Source organism: Electrona antarctica, assembly GCF_951216825.1.
Source record: "Electrona antarctica genome assembly, chromosome: 12".
NCBI lineage: Eukaryota > Metazoa > Chordata > Actinopteri > Myctophiformes > Myctophidae > Electrona > Electrona antarctica.
The window spans coordinates 38,557,369-38,571,646 of record NC_136793.1 but is presented as its reverse complement, the minus strand read 5'-3'; positions in this window follow the sequence as shown (position 1 = coordinate 38,571,646).

Genomic DNA, 14,278 nt, shown 5'->3' with positions numbered 1-14,278 from the left:
TTGCAGCTCTCAGTGGGGGTTAGCAAACAGTAAACACCCCTAATGTCGACTATTCTATAGCTCTGGTCTAAACCATATCTGAATCACGGAACTGAGAGAGAGAGAGGATAGCGCTCTCAGTAAGTCAAGGGCTTTGGCTGTGTGTCTGTCTCAGGAGGTCATGGAGCTATTGTGGAGAGCATGTTGTTTTTCACCACCTAAAAAGGCTAGCGATCTTGCGTCCTTCCATTGGGTCGGCCCAGTCGGCCATCTTTTTATAGCCCTCCATGTCAACAGAGCGGCAGCTGACACAGAGCAGGCCAGTCAGCAGTTGAGAGGCTGACATAGACACAGCCAGACGGTGTGAATTCCAGACCCTGGTGACAAAGTGCTGTCTAATGTCTTTGCACCTCTGGACCTATGGCAAATATTCCCGCTATCTCACACCAACATGACCACTGTGCTATACAGTATATGACTGTGCAGCCCAGCCAGCCAGCCAGAATGAATAAATGAATAAACTCTGTCTCAAAACAGAAGAGCCTCAGAAAACAAGATGTGGGATGGAGAGACGAAAAAGAAGGAAGCCTGAAAAGGGAGGAGGTCCATACCACCAGCCAAAATAATCTTTCCACTTTCATTCAAATTTTAGATTTTTTTCTACCCTTTAATGTAGACCTACAATCTCCCACACACTAACAGAAATATATACACAAACCATAAAAACGAAACTGGCTGCTGTGGTCCTCTGTCCACTCATTCAGGAAGGCCCAAGGGATATAAGCCGCAGCGCCACCCCTCAAAGATTTCTGGACACCAGACAAGAGGCAACTTGGAAAAAGAATGGGGAGCCATTGTGGAGGACGTTCTCAAATGGTTTAGTAGTATGTAGAATAATATATATATAAAAAAAGAAGAAAAAAAAAGATTTCAAGGCAAATGGAAGACATACGTGCCTCATCCAATTTGGCACAGCAAATGCATATGACTAGCCGTTGAGACGCTAATCAAAAGTGGCTCAGTGTTTGAAGGGGCGGATGGAAGAAGCTGCCAGCTGGTGACAACACAGCTTGTGTGAGCTGGCCAAGAGAGGCAGTCTATTTGAATGTGGATCTTGTTGTCCTGACCGAATTTCTCTGGAGCTCAGTTATAGCAGCAGTCGCTGGCTTGTAGCTGGGATCGCCTCGGAGCCGCTTGGCACTCAGTTAATACGGAAGTTTTTCCAAAACCATGGAATGAGAAGTATGATTGAGTCTGTCCCCTTTGGTGGTGTGTGGATATGCATAAGCATTTATTCTGTTTGACGCTGGCAAACATGCTGCACCTAGTACTTGGCATGCAGTACTGTGCTAGGGTTTCCTTTCCAATGAGAAATTATTAAATAGGCATTGGGGCATGTTTTCATGGCATATGAATTCATTATAGGCCTACATATAAAAATAAATCCTGCTATCTTTCAACATGAAAAGAAACAAGAATGACTCAGTCATCATAATTGCCAGCTGCAGCAAGCTCTCGTTTATGAACATCTATTGATCTATAATCAGTTTGTGTGCCGCAGCCTCTGCCCCGGATTCATGTTGCAGCGTTCAGAGTATGGGTTTTATGCCGTTCAGACTATGGGTTTTATGGGTAAGTCTTCCACTGGCTTAAAGGCAGCCAATGAGGAAAAGGTTTCTACTACGGTCGCTAGTAGAGGTAGGTGCATGAACATGTTGTCCAGCAGCTTTTCAAGCAGCTGGCAAAAAACCCTAACCCTCTAAGAAATGTATTGATTTGTATGACCTCAAAAAAGCTCTTACTGTCATCTGTGTTTCTGGATATTGGATAGTGTGTTTTGTGTTTCCTGCCTTCCCTTGTAGTTGTTTGTCTGTCTCGTCTCACCCAGAGCCTTCTCTGCTCTCACCTACCTTGTGATTGTTAATTTGAGTCACATGTGTCCTGGGGCCTATTTCACGAAACTTGGATTAACTAATCCAGGATTTAAGGCAAAACCAGGCTTGTTAAATCCTGTTCTGTACAGCCTGGTTTATTCCGTTCCACTAAAGCCAAGCGAGGCTTAGAACGGGCAGATTTAGCGAGCCAGGATCATAAAGCCTGGCTGAATAGACAGCCTGGCTTTTTGTCTCTAGACCCATTCGGTGGAACACAGATTTACTGATCTTCTTCATGGGGTATTATGGCAGTTTGCATCCTTAATAGTTGCATTACTGCCCCCTTCTGTATATCTCAGTATCTTTACTAATCTATTCAAGACTTACTGATACAAGGACTTAAGCTTCTAAAATAAATACTGCTGCTGTAATTAAAGAGAGAAAATACTCTCAATAGACTGAATGATTAACTACCCCAAAAATATAGTTTACATTTTACCACTACTATTAACTTAAAACAGAATTCATTGTGGTATGAATTGTGATTCATTGTGATATTTGGCCATAACTCCCTCCTCTGAGGGAGCTACCTTTGGGGAAGCGGGTTGTTGTCCAGACAGGGGCCAGACTGGTAATATGTTGTAAAACAATGAGTAGGCCTAATGGTAATATTTAGTGGTTTTCACTTTTACAAAAAAACAAAATTATAATATAATATAATATAATATAATATAATATAATATAATATAATATAATATAATATAATATAATATAATATAATATAATATAATATAATATAATATAATAATTCTTCTTAACCACTTGCACGACAGCAAACCTATTCTGGGGAACATTCACCAAAAGTAGCTGATCCACAAGCTCACATGCTGTCATGATGTTGTGTAGCCTATACGTATATTTTGGTTCTTTGATTTTACATAGTGCTTAAATTAGTCCTTTGATGCAGACGATAAAAATAAGGCAACATAAACCCATAATAATTGAATAAGTGTGGAAAACATCATTGGTTTGTGATCAGATTGACTGCTTAATGAACAGTAAAGACTGTTTGTCTATATATGCCTGTTAGTTCAGTGGCCCCATTTAACCCTTGTTCTGCCACTCTGTATTTTGGTTATGGAGAATGAAAACTTGTTTTCTCACTTTGATTTGGACTTTTGAGATTTCCTGCATTTGGGTCAATTAAACTTACAAAAACCCTGACATGGGCTTAAATATAAAAGTATATCCACAACCTGTACAGCTAAGAAAATTGGAAGGTTAAGTTCCTTTTAGAGTCTAGAACATTCACACCACCTCATCATCATCATCATCATCGGTTTAAAGTCCGCTTTCCAGGCACCGCTGGGTTGGACTTGACTCTCGATATGGCTTTCTTCCACCGGGAACGGTCCATGGCCACCTCGTGGTCGATGCCGAGCGCTTTCATGTCAGCCAACACGGTCGTACGTCTGCCAGGTCTTCTTAAGGCTCATACATAGTCTGGATTTCTGGTGGTGTGGTGACCACCGAACTACAACATGACATCACGAGCCGTGGTGAAGAGCAAACCACCGCCACCGCTCCAGCCCTTCTCTCTGTTTTTACTCACCACCGCTCAACGTTATTTCAGCTCCGGTGGTCACCTCACCACCGAAAATCCAGACTATGAATAGGCCTTTAGGCCGGCCACTGGGTCTTGTCCTCTCTAAGTTAATCAACATTACTTTCTTCACCCAATCGTTTTCTTCCTTCCTTACTACGTGTCCGTACCATCGCAGTCTGCCTCTGCTCACCAGATCCACTATGGCCTCCACTCCCATTCTCTGTCTCAGTTCTGCACTGGTCTTTCTGTACTGTACTGTTAAACACATTCAAAGCAGTTACTGATGGAAATCGATATAGGGCCTTAGTCATTACCTTAGTCATTAGTCATTACCTTTGATCTTTAAAGCACACAAATGCAAACCGCAGCTTAATTTAGCTTAAATTGTTGTTCATTTATTACAGTATACCGTATGTGTATGGGCATTGTGGTTGTTGTATGTTGTATGTCTCAGTTTAGACCAATTAAGATTGTATATAACTAACTAATATAACTAATAACGGAGTGTAAAAGTTCACAGGCAGATACAACAAACAGGCTGCTAAGTGCAGTGACAAGGACATGATAACTTGACAGCTTCCCACAAATGAATGCTGCCAGTTGTGTTTGTTGTAGTGCCCATAGTCAAGCTAGAGGCGCACCACTGCCACAAATTTAACCATTGAACTCTGCACCTCCTGAATACCCAAATAACATGATACTTGCATGAACTATTTGTACCCTAGATACCAAACATGGTAATCTGTCAATCATGTGATCAGTATAAAGGTGATGTCACTTCCTAAAGTTCCTAGACTTCCACTCCTAGCTTCTTCCTGTGCTTGAAATGTTTATTGTGGCAGCATGCTCTGCTGCTGTGTTTGACTATCAAAGGTGTTACTGATGATACTAATGAAGGATCTGTTCCATTCTGGTTAAACAGAGTCAGTGTGCTGCTATTGTGCATGTTGGCTCACTGGAAACACTCTGCTACACCAATGGGTAAGTGAAGTGTCCTTGAGTGGGTCCCAAATGTAATGTAGGCTATGTCTGTAACTCTGAGAGTGTACAAATGGAGTTATGGTGGGGTCCTTGAAATTAAAAGGTTTGAGAACCAATGCACACTAAATGGAACAGAGCCTTAATTTGTATCATCAGTAACATCTGTGAAGGAAGTAGGGAAGCGGCCCGGAAGTAGGAAGAGTTATTCTATACTAGACTCGTCTCTCATGAGGGCGAGTCTGCCCGTCAAGAGGGTCGATACGATTCTATCCTTTCTCCACCGGTTTTGTCAGGGAGTGCCAACGCGGCTAGGCCTGCTGACAGCAGCCTCGTCGTTGGTCAACTTGGGCCTCCTTTATCTCAGACTGCAGCGTTGGTTCAATGCCCACAAGCTGCATCCGCAGCGACACAAACACTTTCGTCTCTTGGTGACAAGGTCCTGTGTACTAGCACTGACCCGGTAGCGTGTGCACTCCTTCTTGGAGTCGGGGACGGCACTCAGCAGGGTGCCACGCAGATAACTGGTGTGCACCGATGCTTCTCTGGTGGGTTGGGGTGCCGTGTACAGAGGCATGGTGGCCAGCGGCCGATGGGATCCGCAATAGTCTGTTCTAGAGCTCAGGGCTGTGCGCTTGTCTCTACAGCATTTTCTAGTATCTGGAAGGCTGGCTGCATGTTGGTGCAGTCAAACAACACCACAGTTGTGGCCTATGTCAACCATGAAAGTGGATTGAGGTCCCGTCGTCTTTACGAGATGACGCGGGAGCTCTTAGTGTGGGCTCATACCATGGCTCACTCCGTGGCGGACATGCACCTTTTTTAATCCCAGGAGACCACTCACTGCCCCAGTTCGTTTTCGCTGGCCTGGACGCCCTGGCTCACGATTGGCCGCTGACACGGCTCTATGCTTCTCCCCCGTTTCCTCTGATGCAGGCGACACTGGACAGAGTCATGATGGGGGGTCATCAGTTGCTTCTGATAGCCCCACGTTGGCCGAGACGCCCTTGCTTCAGGGTGCTGCTGTCTCTGGTCACGGGGACGCCGTGGCAGTTGCCTGACTTGCCTCTGAGGCCCGACCTGCTTTTGCAGGCTCATGGAGCCCTGTGGCACCCACACCCCAATCCCCTCTAGCTATGGGCTTGGCCCCTGAGAGGCGCAGGTGGGTCTATAGGTCTCCCAGAGGGAGTTCTACATGCATTGCAGAGTTCCAGAGCCCTAACTACTATTGCAACGTACTGGGTTTGTTGGCGCCTGTTCTGCACTTGGTGCACGACCCGCAGTGTACCCGGAACACTGTGATGTATTTTCTGCAGTCACTGCTGGATGAGGGCAGGGCAGCTAACACACTGAAGGTTGCCGCTATCTCTGCATGCCATTCTGATAGCCCAGTGAGGGCTCTTCAGGTCCCTGTTTAGGACCTTGGCTTGGTACTTTCAGCACTCTGGAAGCCTCCCTTTGAGCCCCTGGATACTGCCTCTCTTCAGCACCTTTCATGGAAAGTGGCGTTTCTCCTGGCAATCACCTCCGCAAAGAGTGTTCGCGAGCTCCATGTGCTCTGGGTGAGCGCGGAGTGTCTTCAGATGGGTCCCGATAAGTCGAGTGTCACTTTGCGACCCAATTCCCCTTTCTGCCAAAGGTTCTGTCCGTAGGACATGTGAACCGGCCTTTACACCTGTCAGCTTAGCGTCACTCCCATGAGTGTTGGCGGCTCACGCCCTCTGCCCGGTGAGGGCTTTGGACGTTTACGTCGTACGGACAAAGGCAATTAGGCTGACTGATCAGCTCTTCGTATGCTATGGTGATCGAATCCTGGGCCAAAGGCTTTCGAAGCAAAGACTCCAATATTGGCTTGTTGATACCATTGCTTGTGCCTGGCCTGGCCGAGCACATTGTGTTCGGGGTATGGCCACCTCTTGGGCACAGCTTAAGGGGGTTCCCCTTTCAGACATCTGTGCCTCAGCCATCGCTGGACGTCGCCTAGTACCTTCACCAGGTTCTACCGCGTCAACGTGGTCCCTGAGAATAGGGTGGAACATTTACAAGCTGTTCTGGGGGTTGCCTCTGCTCCTTTGGAGACTGTGGGCTCCTCTCTGTGATTTGAACTGGGGCTGGCCGCTTCCACAGGGAGCTCTTGTTCTTATTGATAGATCACAGACTGATCTGGTAGTAGCCTATACTATCATACAAACGTATATTGGAGTGATAACGAAGGTTACTTAGGTAACCACGGTTATGTGAGCGATTGGATCACTCCAATCTAGTCGTGGAAATCTAATGTGCCTCAGAAAGGGCACGAGCAAGTGGAAGTGACGCACGGGGCAAAGTGCCTCCGGAGGCGCCGCATGCAAGTCACTTCCCTTGTAATAGCATGGGAATCATCTGTAAGTAGGTAGCTCCGCCTAGCGGAGGAAACTATGAACTATGAACTATGAATTGATAAGTCCCGGAAAAGACGCGCCATAATTGGCCTGTAGTCACTTGAGTGGCAGCGACACACTTCCGCTTGACTTCCGCCTAACACTGGAGACACATGGCTCCAACGAACTGCATCTATTTTCTTTAGTATCTATGGGCTGATTGATACAATCAGCTGACTGACAGCTGATTATAGCTGAGGTGTTCAGACTCACATATGCCTGTATGAACTAACGCTGTGCTACATTTGTGTAGTGTTTGTTTGACTATGCCTTCAGCCCTTCACAACAAACCACATATTGCTCACTCACTCACATTGTGCAAGGGAACCAACCCACTTTCAGGTGACATGATAATGAGTTTAGTTTGTTGTTCTAGCTTGATAACATATTTGTTACCAAAACCCTTATAAGCCAATTTAGTGTATAGTGAGCAATAGGGTAGCAACTAGGGTGATCCAAGATTCCATCCCCAGCCGGAGAAACAACTGCCTGCCTCTCCCGGCGTCTGTGGAAATCTATCTGGCAGCAAACACCCTTTGAAAAGGCTCTTATCTCCTATCTGGGCAGGGGTTTTCATGCACCAAAGATAACAATCCCTATCTTATCTTGCTCTGTTCGTTAATGTCACAGCTTAAGGGGTTAGCTCTTCCACTTGCAATGGGGCTTGCAGAGTGGATTGTTTGCAGATTAGTCAACACAGGCCTCTGGAGGTCTTTGGAGTGTGTTCAAAATGCCTTGCCTTGTCCCGCAGACGTTCTTGTGTGCACACGTAAGCGTATTGGCTGCCTCCCCTGTGCCTGTGTCAAATGGCACGAACACAACACGATGATGGCTTTTGGGCATGATTACACACAGCGGGATTTACAGTAGCACTTATCACATCAGACAAGCCAATGTTATGAGCCAAAACAAAAAGCGGCATGATAGCTACCAAAGCCAGGCCATGTTATTGTTGATGTACTGAATATTTTGGGGATAAACTGACATTATTGTGGTGGCTGATTAATGCTGAGCGTCAATTGATGGTGCATTAGTGACCAATTTTGTTATCTAATGAAGTTTATCAAGCTAGGAAAACATTCAGACAGCAATATTTCATGCATTCCGTCCAGTCTGTGCATGCAGCCAAATGTATAATTATCGCTCTGTGACACAAAAGAGGCCAGGCAAAGCTCCATTGACTCCGGCCATCTGGCTATCTCTCACAACCCTTGGCTACACAGTGGCTCACTCAGCAATTGATTGGGGTGTTGAAGGCCAGCTATTTAACACATCAGAACAACAAGTACGGCTATCAGGCAGGCCCTTCTCAAGCCTCGTTTCTGTGCCGCCCAAGAATGTATCTTATCTCTCCCCCTCTGCTTGTTGGTTTAAGCCCAGACAGCATATGCCCACATTCCCCGTATAATACAGCGCTGTGAACAGCCCTGACAGATAGGTAACATTTGAGGAATGAGTGGGGGCAATTTAACCCTTGCTTGGTTTACTAAGGTCATCAGCCAGTTCAAGTTCAATGTTCAAGGTCAATTTTGATTAGCCTCGGAGACCACACGCATTTCATTTCAAAAGAATAGGAACAATCAAAGAATAGAAGCAGTATACAGTTTGTCCATCCATTGGTCCTTGCATTTAAGGTGATTGGTGGTGCTGTGCAAGGTACCTACTTCTAAAATGTTTATTTACCTGTATGTATGACTGAAGTGTAAAGTTGTAGAGTGACGTGTCAGTGTCCTGTCATTAGGCATGGGGCTGATGGTGTGGAGCAAGGATAAACAACAACCCTGCAGAAACAAAGGTCTCCTAACCTAAATCTCAAACTTGATTAAATTGGTTCTTCCTCTATAATTCAACACCTGCGGAGAACATGATACTTCCAAAATATTGTGTTTTCTTTCCTAAGCTGCTGCGGTGTTGTTCTACCAGGGGAATGACAGATCCAAATTATACCCTGTTTTCCATATGATTAGACCCCATGCTCTCTCACCTGATTATATTCTGATTAGTGCTCTCATTTTTCTCCCATTATTGCTACTTCTAGTGAAACAGGCTTGATAATGTCTGCTCACTCGCTGGATGCAGAACCTGCTCATTCCCATCTCTTGATTCTTTGTCATGGCAGAATGGGTTTTAAATGAAAAGTGTGAGCGTGGTGTAATTATAATTCCAAGGGCATTATGAAATCGAATATCACAATGAACATAATTTTATTTGCTTGTAATCTCACTCACCCAGGCTAATAGGCGTTTTCAAAGGGCACGCTCGGGGGCTTTAAATGGCGTAGCATCTCTAAATGAGAATAGCTGCTCTGCTCCCTCTCTCTGCTCCCTGGCTCTGTTCTTTTGTCTTTGATATGCAGGCTGAGAGCTTGACAGCCTGGGAGACACGGGAGATTTGTCGGCCTGTGATCTCCCTGCCTCTCTGACAAATGAGTGCCTTTGGCAGGGCTGCTGGAGGTAGCGCTCCTCTGCCCTGCTGGAATCCTGATGAGAGACTGTGGAGCTGCCAGTAATAAAGTCAGGGGCACAGGGCTAACCTGCTGCCAGAAACAGACCTTTAATCTATATACACACAGGCAGGTCATTATACAGGCAATGACTAAAAACTGCACATGATCATGACCAGTGACCTGCACTATCAAATGTATGTTAAAAAAAAGAAAAAGAAAATCAGGCCAAATCTTGGATGAATGTGTTTTCTCAAGGTGGCAGGCTACAAAACAAACGATTATTAAAAGGTGCACAGCACACTGGTGAGGTGCCAGGAATAAACAATAATACGGTAATAAAACAAATAGGCTACAAAACAATTAGTCTACAAAACAAACACAAACAAGAGACACAAATGTCTTTATTGTTATCTTGCAATGTATTATTATTATTGTTGTTATTGTTGTTGTAATAAGACAATGAGAAAAGAGCCAAATTACAAAAACAAAAATAATAATAAACCTATATAGCCTAATAATTGGGCCCAAGAAAAGCACATTCAAATTATTGCAAATGTTCTATGCATATCGTTTAAGTGAAATAAGCATTTTTTTCTTCACTCTTCTGTAGACAACATGGAGGTCGTCGTCCTTGAGCTTCAGCTCGTGTGGCTATGGGAACGGAGCACCGCGTTCAATAGAAGAACAAGCGCTACCCCTTGTGGCCTGGTTGGCCCAATACAGCATGGATAATGATGAGCCTCTTTCTCTGGGCCCCTCCTGATAAGTTAACCTTGTGATAACATGCTAATGCCTGATTAATGTTGCACTAATTAGACACAGCTTTTCACACTCAGTTAAGAGGACATCCTCCAGCAATTAGCCCGAGCAGGGGGAAAGATAATTTCGGAAAGCACAACAGATCCACGTTCCTAGCTGCAGCTCCCCTATCCGTTCCCATTTGGCAACATTAACGTTTATTTTCTCATTATTTCATTTAATTACTCGTTTGATGTTTTATACAGCTGCCACAAGTAATGTTTGATCCAATTTAAACGCTGATTGACAGCATGAGCGTGGGATTCGTTCTGCAGCATTCAATTTAGAGTCATGACCTTATCAACATCTACTGAGCACTTTAGTCACCACTGATTATTACGAAGATAATATTATTTCTCTAGGCTATATGCACTGTGTGTAGAGTGAACGTGTGTGTGTGTGTGTGCGCGCGTGCGCGCGTGCGAGAGAGCATGTACAGGTATATATTATGCATAGCTTACATCTGCACATGCTTTGTCTACTACATTTGAGTTTGTGTGTGTGTGTGTGTGTGTGTGTGTGTGTGTATGCGTGCGTGCGTGCGTGCGTGCGTGCGAGAGGGAAATTGAGAGCATAAATATATGCATAGCTTACATCTACACATGTTTTGTCTACTACATTTGAGTTGGTGAGTGTGTGCGTGCGTGCATTCATTCTTTGCTCATTCTTTTGAGTCGTCCAGACAGACATTCATGAGAAATGAATGCATTAGTGAAGGAGAGGCCCTGCACTCATCAGCCTCTATGGCTCCCCATTAATAATGCACTGCCAGGGAATATGGGGGAATTGCCCAGATTATAGTCCTCCATTAAGGACTCGTTTGCTATTTCTATTACAGAAGCATGGTGGTGTTTCTCAAATAAGATAGATCAACCCACTTGTAATTGAAGTTCATAAAATCCAATATCAAAGTTTTCAGTAGCTCCCTCTTGGCCCAGCAAAATACCTGCAGCACATTTTCACTAAGATTTGGGCAGCCCCAATGTTTGTTCCAACATACTAACAGTCCGACACGCATTAGTCCGACACTCTACCCCACCGCACGTGGAAGCAATGGGTGAGTCTTAAACGGCCACGCGTGTTTGAGTCTTAACCCGCCACGCATGTGTCTTAACCGGCCATGCATGTGTGAGTCTTAACCCGCCACGCATGTGTCTTTTTCCAAAAGACTTGTGCTAGAGTCATCAAATGTGTTTCTGGGTGGGGAGAAACTTAAACTTGTGTCAGAGTTCAAGTACCTCTGGGTTATGTTAGACTCTCAACCCTAACCTAACTCAAACACAATCAAATGCAACCTTCAAAACTTTAAACAAATTAGACCCTTCCTGACAGTTAGTACTGCTAAATCCTGCTAAATCCTATCTGGAATGCATGATCTATATCACACGTTGAGTACCGTTTCACAAACTGGTCTTGCACAGGTAATTCTCAAACCCATTGAAGAGTGCGCTAAAGGTGTTCGATAGGAAACCCCACTCATATCACCACTGTAATATCCTTCAGAAGTATAGTTTATTGAGTTTTGCTAATTTCAAGGTTTTTAAACAGGTTAGTATTATTTACAAGACCCTACATGGTCTGTGCCCGCCTCCCCTAAGGGAATTCATAAAAAAGGAATCCTGATAGAGGGATCAGCACAGGGACGAATAGTTTTCATAATCCTCATGGGGGCCCGTTCCGCCCCCCCGCAGGTTAGGTTCTAAACACTTATTTGTAACACTTTTAAAACGTGTAACAGTGTTTAGATTATAAACAGAAGAGCATGTTTAAATGCCATGATTGCAGGCTAAGCACCCAGATTAGCATTTCAATGCCTGATCTGCATGTGTACAAGGGGACAGGCAACACAGTCCACCCCCCACCACCCCCCGCCCCGGACAAACATAGGTGTTAAGGTGCCAGACTTGGATGGTTAGAGCGGCGCGATTACATACAAAGTCAATGCAAGACGAGAATTGCGCGAACGGGCGCGACCTGATGCGGCACAAACGGGACGAACCGAGGCGAATATATATTCAGGTCCAATTCCTCATGGGGGCCGAGATCCCTGGTCCAATTCCTCATGGGGGCCCTGGCCCCCCGGCCCCCACAGACTCTACGTCACTGGATCAGCACTAGGGCAACCGCTAGAGTGGACTTTCAGTTCAGGGCTGTTCAATCTGGAATTAACTACCCCTGACAATATAAGAGATGTCTGTCATTTCCATCCTTTAAGTACAATCTTAAAAAAATGGTTACTAGGCAACCAAACCTGTGACCATGTATAGTCTAATAGTCCAGTAGTGCACCTTGACAGCATATCCTATATTACTTGAAACCAATGATGCACTTTATGCACAAGTTACTTTACATACAATTCTTTATTGCCCTTTAAAAATGCTGCTAAACTATATAGATGCACCTTTTACCTTGTACTTACACTGTGTGTATGTTTTTATACTTTGTCTCGTAATGTACCGGTAGTGTGCTTCACTGCCTGTCTGTTTTGTTTTTATATTTTGTGTGGGGACTGCGGATGAAATTTAGCATCTTTGCTAATTCTGGTGTATTTACGTTGCATTTGGTTGTAATGTTCATGAATATGCTTGTCCCGTTGAAATAAACAAATAAAGTAAAAGTTAACCGGCCACGTATGTTGTCGGACTGTTGCATGTCAGACTATTAGTAGCCTACGGCTGACCAATGTATGCACCCCCAAATAAGTAGGTTTCTGTAATGTATTAACAGTGCAGTGCCTCGGGGATAGAACCCACAACTAGGGATGGGATGATAATCGTTATTATCGTTTATCGTGAGTGACACATGATCGTATTGTGGAGATTTTAACTTATCGTGAAATTGTCCTCGTCATACAGGACCCAAGAAATGCAGAGAGAGAGACCCAGGAGTAGTGGCACAGGACTTTACTTCTTTACTTCAAAACAAAAAAATATATACACACCTCACAGGGTGGAAAGGCAACATAAATATATAATATCCCTCACAGGGAACACAGGGACTGCAACCTGGAACGCACCGTAAGACGACACAGCAATGCCCAAACATTTGACAGTTAAGAAAATAAGGATGGTGGCACCTGCACCCACGGTTGACACCGTTCAGTAATTATAAGTCTCATGCGCAGTTCAGAGGGGGAAAACATAAGGGAGGCGACCCGGGCATGGCACACTCAGGGCACAGAGTGTAACAACACTAGGATATTCAGTAGCACTTAAACTCTCTATACTTGATAAAACAGACCTGTAAAGAGAACGCCTTGTGAGCTTGTAGTTCAGCTAATTTTGGCGAACGGTCCTCCCAGCCAGGATAGGGATGCTGGGGTTTAAAGTGCCATTTTAAGCATATTATTTTGATTATCGTTAAACGCAATTTTTGTAATTTTCATATTTTCATATTATCAGATCGGCGCACAACAATCCACACCAAGAGAGCTAGCTCCCTTGGGGGAGCGAGTTACGGCCTGGGTCTTTTTCTGGGGTCGCCCTCCCCTCAATACGAATCTAAGCTTTTAGTGTGTGTCTAAGCGCATCCTCGTGCTTATAGTGTGTGTGCGTGCACACACACTATAAGCGTGCGCGCACTATAAGCGTGCATGCACGCACGCACACACACACACACACACACACAGTTGGCCATCTCTGTTCTCTGGAGTGCAGTCCCTTCCTTATGGAAGGTATATCCCTTTTTTACAGTTTATATGCCTGCTATATAGTTTGGAACTACAGTGTTTTATAATTTGTCATTGAGTCCTCCATTTATTATACATTTATGCGGCTGCCTGATTACTCTTATTTCACTCCTGTTTTGTCATTCCCCTGTCCCGTTCCCTATGTATCCATTTGTCAGTCGGGGCCATCCATGGTGATGACACCCATGCCCCTAGCAGCCGATAGCCAGCACAAACACACAGGCAGGGAGATTAAAGAGCCTGTCACTCATGGCCTTATCTAGGCCAGACAGGGAAGAGAGAGAGAGGGAATGAGAGACTTCCACAGACCCTCTGGGACCCTTCATCCAATTTGAGAGCCAGTGCAGGGAGCCAAGCACTGAAGCAGCTAACACAGATTAACCCCTGTTTCTGAACTGAAACAGGTGGCTCTTGTTGACATGATCGGTGTTGTGGCCTTTCATGCTATCATCTGATCTGGGAAACTGAGAATGGGTCTGCAGCGCGTCA